Source organism: Pectinophora gossypiella, chromosome 15 (assembly GCF_024362695.1).
Source record: "Pectinophora gossypiella chromosome 15, ilPecGoss1.1, whole genome shotgun sequence".
Taxonomy (NCBI): domain Eukaryota; kingdom Metazoa; phylum Arthropoda; class Insecta; order Lepidoptera; family Gelechiidae; genus Pectinophora; species Pectinophora gossypiella.
The window spans coordinates 5,006,399-5,013,217 of record NC_065418.1 but is presented as its reverse complement, the minus strand read 5'-3'; the positions used below and the strand labels follow the sequence as shown (position 1 = coordinate 5,013,217).

Genomic DNA, 6,819 nt, shown 5'->3' with positions numbered 1-6,819 from the left:
TCGGGGATACAGTGATGTTATGTTATGTTGTTATAATTTAAATAGATAATTTTATATTTCAGTGTTTTTAGGTTCAGTGTAAGTGACTAATGGAAAGCTTTGGCCGCATAGTGGCTTCATTGTTCAAGACTATAGTAAATATTATAGAAGGCGTTATTCGGGGCCTCATAGATCTTGTCATAGCTGTGGGTACTGCCTTCTTCGTAGCGGTCGTAACTGTGATACTTGGACTCTTGTATTCGAGGTGATACCGTCGAAACATTTATTTTATTTTGTTAAGGGAACTTAATTTATCAATTGATTTTTCGTCTTATCGTCGTCAAATTTTCTTTGTAATTTGACTGGCTATTGTTAATTATCACCTAACATTTAACATACATAAATACTTCCATAGTCATTATAGGAAACTCGTACGTTGCGTTTCGCTTCCTCGTTTCTAATACGAAAGGCTAAGGTTTGAAATTCTCTGCCCGCGAATCTATTTCCCGTTAAGTACAATCTGAGCTTCTCCAATACAAGAGTGAATAGGAACTTTCTAGATAATAATTTCTCACCCTCGAGCATATTATCACTTACTTATAATAATTATCGAATTCATGTTTGGATCATAAATAATTATCACGTGTTCAGCGGCGATGGAAAGCATCGTGAGGAAACCCACATTGCCGAGAAATGCATTTTGGGCCGATGGATCCCTTCGCGGGTTATAAGGTCAGACAGGCAGTCGTTTCTGTAAAAAAACTGGTCTTGTCAAATGTTCAGGTTAGGTGCTTACCGCTTGGACTCCGTGAAAAATGGGAAAACAATGATATTATATAAATATTATTATGACTTATCATTAGGTGAGATTGTGGTCTAATGCTTATCTATAATGAAAAAAAGGCTAATCTGCAGCAACATTTACACCATCGAGAATCAAACCCGGACCTCCAGATCGTAAGCCGATTGCTCTGACATTCAGGATTTACCTTTTACCAGGTTTCAGACAGTAATTATACCGAAAATTATAAGTTTACAGTAATTATAAGATTAGTGATTATCTAGAAGATATGAATGCATGAGATTAGCTGTCTGGTTGATTTTAGGCAGCCAATTTACTAAATTGTGAAACAGTGTTTTATATATTTTTTTAAAGAACGTCTAAGGCCCTGCCGAGATTTTTCCGGCTTCTTTTTCCCGGCTATACAAGTCACGACTTGTATAGCTTGTATAGCTTCTCACGAGAAGCAGCAGTAGTTTTAGGCGGATGAGACGTTCGTTAACTGAATAAAGATATTTTTGAATTTGAATATAAGCTGTGCAGTTACCGTGAATAAATAAATGAAAATAAGTATACCTTCCTCCCCTCCTCCTTTCCTTTTTTACCTTTTGTAGTGAACCTTTCTTCCCAGGTCCCAGTGTACTCCTGAAGGTTGCCCAGACACTCAGACGATAGCTATCCATCTCGGAGTCGCGTCGGGATGTGCTCTTATTGTATACGGCATTTATTATATCATTACCAAGATAATATCTTAGGTAAGATATATCCTAGTACCAATGAGTTATTAATTTATCTTAAATGCAATTTTCACTAATACTGTTCGCTCAACCTGTATTGTACTGGTTTTCCCTTCGCGGATTGGAAGGTCAGACAGGCAGTCGCTTCTGTAATAAAACCGGACCTGTCAAATCTTCAGGCTAGGTAAGCGGACCCAGTGAAATAACGGGACAATGCTAGGGACATGATGATGATGACTGTTGGATCGACCGTTATTAGTCGGCGATACGGCTCACCACCTATCACGTTTGTATAACATAAAGCTCGGTGAAGTATGGGTGCTTAGTTCATCTTGCGATGGATGTAGCTCTGACTACCCCAATTGCGATATAGTAGAGAGCTTATGTTACGTTATGTATCCTATTACATATGTACAAAGTGCGCGTATATAATAATAAGCCAAATACACCGCTCTTGCGATAGAAATTCAAACCCAGTGGCAAGTAAGAGCTGTTAAAACAGTACCTATAATATTATCCACTACAGGCGTTATACCAAAAACACTCCACACCGGTCTCCACACTCTCAACATACACCCATCCACACACGCACTGCTTCAAAAAGCAGTTATTTTGAATACGTGTCGCATCGTTAGGAAATTCTTATCACTGAACCAATAATAGCACTTGGCTACGGCCCGTGCCACCCATACCTCTTCGGAGAGATTTAAATATATATAAAAATAATAATAATCTTTATTGCACAAACTGAAACCATTGATGACATACTGAAAACGGACGGAAAATTCTACTTGATGTCAACTTAAATTCATGGTCTCAATCATCCCTCCAAGTTTGAAGATGTCACTAACACCCGTTTTAATTCAGTTTATTTAATATGTACAGGACGTCACGATACAACAAAAAAAACACAACAAAAAGACACAAAACTCTTATTCAGCAATATATTTCACAAAATAAAAATGTATCTTCTATTGGTGGATAATCTGTTCGCCTCTGGCGATATACAGCTTTTTTTGTAATAGATATGGATAGATAAAAAAGTAGTTATTTTCTCAATGTCAATCGACAGAAAATGCCGCCATTAACCATGTACCTAGTTAAGAGTCTTTTGTAATTATTTATTTTTATTTTGGTGCAATAAAGTATATTTGTTTTTTTTAATGTGTAAGTAGTAAGTAATTATTTTAAAGTGAATATATAAATAGCGTTCTTGTTTCAGAGTTAGTGGTGTAACTAATGGATACAATAAGTAAGTTGATAAGCAACCTGTGTGGCATGGTGATGAAGATCTTGGAGGGAGTGATTCGAGCTGAGATAGAGATTCTGTATAACGCGTCCATCACTATATTTCTAGTTACTACATGCTTCATTTCGGGATATTTTTCTTTAAGGTAACTATTTTACACCAACTATTTTATTTATTTTTAGAACACCAACCCAACAGCTTATACTTATACTATGGCCTCGATTCCTGCATACACGTACATCCCACTTAGGGACGGTACTGAAAAGGAAGGACATAATATACGATCCCGATGACCCGATAACTCTAGCCATAGAGGCGGCCAATGACCTCGCGACAACAAACACTTCAGAACTCCGATACCGACCCCGCCGGCGTGGTCGACAATTTCCCTCATTCAGCGCTTATCGCTATCAACTCGCTAGGGTCGATTAATTCTTTCAAATATTTTCCTCTCAGACGACGTCCTGAGCCGAGGTTCGCGCCCAAGTGGTCCTCAAGCTTGTTGTCTTAAATTTTGTACAGAGTGTGAGCACTCAGCGCTCCCCATTTGTCCGGCCAAGTAGTTAATGCCATCTGCGGCAAATCTACAATAAGTCACGTCAAAAAAATGCAGATACCTAATTTTATTTTAAGTTATACCCGTCATTTTCTTATTCACCGGAATGGAAAGAAAAAGAATGTGTGTATGAATGAATTTTATTACTCGCACGAACAAAATAGCCATCCCGTTGACATTCAACTGTTTGAAGTCTGCTGTCGGGCAATGGCCACCAGAAACACCCGTAAGTATGTTCAGCGATTACTTACGGTTTGGAGTTACCTGCTATGCGTGGTTATTGACGGATATTTCGTCTTCTACAGGTTTGGTTCGTGTAGTGCAACAAAGACTTGTCCAACTAGCCGTGTCGTCGTCGCGAACATCTTCGGCGTGGCCGCACTGCTACTGTTTGCTTACGTCATATATCGCACCTTTATTAAAAAACCTCCAGTTAATAACAACAGAAGAAGATAACGAAGACTATTTCATATAATCTTATTATGATAATTGTATATTAAGAAGGTTCTCGATGTATTTTATGTTAATTTATTCCATAAAGAGATGTTGAAGTCATATTGTTGTAATAGTTGTCTTTTCTTATTCGTGTTTGCTTTCTGTAAGCCTGGTGTACACAGATACGAGAAAAAAGGGTTGTATAGAAACTCCGACCAAATCATAGCTATAATAAGTCATATCAAAATAAATAAAAAGTAAAGGTTTCATAGAAAATGCCACGCCATTCGCGCTAGTCCAGCAGGCAGCAAGTTAGAAGCCGACCTTTACTTGACTCTTAAAGAGTCATCCGTAAATGAACTTGAAAAAAATCTCTTAGATTTAATAAAGCTACCGTCTATCAATTACGAAGTCTTTGTTTTAAAAATTTTGACAAAGTAAAATTAATGGGAAAAGCGAAGTCTTACTATTCAGTAAGTCTATTGGGAAGGAAATTCCCAGTAGTTCAACTGGTAACACTACTCAGTAAAGCAACTGGGAATAGGGGAAATATCGTTATCTTACAGAGAAAACCACATAGCTGCCTTTTCAAAAAATGTCGCTTGGACTCCATACCTACCACTGAATTAGTATGGGTTATTTGATAACACATGTTTTATACAGCCTTTACCCGTGGTCCCGGTGGGTCGACCCATTACCGGGTCCGTGGGTAATTTTCATTACCCGTGGTTCCATGGCATTAGTGATTGATCCCTGGACTTCTGACTATCGATAGAAAATGAAAACCATCAGCTACAAACAAAATTTACTCATTGAAATAAAATAATTCCATCCTTAAGAACAAAAATATACTCATACTAGACCCAATGATGTTAAATAAATAAAAAAAAATAATGACTATCTCAACATTTCCAAAGCGTATCCAACTGATATTTCACCAGTAATCAATTCCATAAGTGTATCGGTTATGAACTGATCATTTTCAATTGATAATTTTGTTCTGGTTCTAACCGGACTATACTTTTTAATTTTTGATAATTTTTTTAAAACGTTTAGGAGACGCATTATGTTCGTGAAATTTTTTTACTTACAATTTTTTTTTAGGTTACTCTCTTTATAATATGTGATTTATTTGACGTACCTATTATGCTGTTAGATGGATTTGTATTTAATCTTAAATAAGTTCATGGTATGTTTTGTACGTATCGTATGTTCATGTTTAATTTTCTATCGATACAGTCAGAAGTCCAGGGATCAATCACTAATGTCATGGAACCACGGGTAATGAAAATTACCCGTGGACCCGGCAATGGGTCAACCCACCGGGACCACGGGTAAAGGCTGGTTTTATAGGATTTATGCCTGGTTAATGGCAATAGGCTCGTCCCCTTCTAATAGGACTTAAACATAGCGGGCGAGGAGTGGGTGAATACTATACACATCTGCCTACCCCTTCGGGGATATAGGGGTGTTGTATAAAAAAAATATTTCATACAAAATTCCGCACCCGTCGCGCTAATCCCGCTTTCGCGACTCTGTGAACAAGAAGCAAATTAGTAATCGGCTTTTACTTACTGAGTTACCACTCAGGCTAAATCCTTCCTTTATCCAAAACTATATTAATTTATCATAATTCCAGGGATAAGGTTAGGTTACCCCGGAAATGACCCAACTTTCGGGGAGGTCCAGGATATTCAACAATTTCTTATAATAATACGGGTAGGTAACACAATAGCCGAAGTGAACCATTATAGCAGTTTTAGTTTATAGAAACTCTGAGATTCAAGTAACAATAACAAGGCTTGGTTTATCTTATACATATAAAACACACACACAACACACACACACATACACACACAGACACGCACACACACACACATCTTATATCATAAGTATTTCTCTTTAACTTTTATTTAAACGTTGATTATTATTGTTAAAGGAAATAAATAGATCAATCTTATTTATTCAATCTTACAACTCTCATTACAGGTATATGTACTATCAAAGTTGTAATACCGATTAGGAAGATCGGGGCTTCCTGACACAGGTCTTTACTTGAGGCTTACTAGGAAGTCCCAATAACGGGGTTATATTTTATATGATGTACTATTTAAAGCAAATAAACTATTTACATTTTTGATTTGATTTTGATAATAGTCACTGTGGTCCAGTTGTCCGACCAAGTAGTTACTGCCATCTGCGGTAAATCTACAATAAGTCACGTCAAAAAAAACAGGTCATGTGGTTTTCTCATACGGGGAGTGCTGGGTCGAACATCGGTACCGGACTTGCACCGACAGTTCTCACTAACACAGTTTACTCGACGATGATAGACAGCGATACGGGTCACCACCTATCACGTTGGTCTAACAGAAAGTGTGGTGCCTGTGACTACCCCAATCGGGATATAGTCGTGAGCTTATGTTATGTATTGGTGAATAAAAACCGGGTGAGAGCCTTCAGCGCTCCCCATTTGTCCGGCCAAGTAGTTAATCCTACATTTGTTTGATTTGTTTTGAAAATACTTTAAAATAAATGGTAACTCCGAAATTTTACAATCAATCAAGTGGTTAATCAATGTACTAACTTACCCTATTTGATTCCTTTGACTTTTTATATTGTATCCAACTTTAATTGTATGGGAAATTTTTCCCTTTTTTTCTGCAGGTTCTTTTATACCAATATAATATAGTGTGTTCTTCATCAGGCTTTAGGCAGTTGTTCCAAAGAGCATCATTACTTACTGTCAGGTGTTATGATATTTTTTTAATTATTAAAAAAACCAACAAGGCTAGGCGTCCGCCACAGGTCTCGTCAAAACCTTACTAAATACTTATTATCTTATAAGCTACGTAACAAGTGTCGTGCCATTCCAGGGAATGTTGTAAAAACACTTTAATACCTTACATACAGCTTACATTAGGTTCGCTTCTCGGTAGGGACAAATCACAAAAATTACTTTGTGGTCCTTAGTTTGGTTACGACATTATAGGCTGATCACCTGATTGTCCGAAAGTAAGATGATCCGTGCTTCGGAAGGCACGTTAAGCCATTGGCCCCGGTTAATATTTATGTAAGTAAG

General features: G+C 37.3%; 1 long non-coding RNA gene across 1 annotated transcript; it reads left to right on the top strand.

Moving 5' to 3' along the window:
- The first annotated feature begins 1,367 nt into the window (after positions 1–1,367).
- On the top strand, positions 1,368–3,870 carry LOC126373257 (uncharacterized). The gene is made up of 3 exons (XR_007567290.1): positions 1,368–1,515; positions 2,720–2,891; positions 3,608–3,870. It is a non-coding gene; the product is annotated as an uncharacterized LOC126373257 (long non-coding RNA).
- The last annotated feature ends 2,949 nt before the right edge of the window (positions 3,871–6,819 follow it).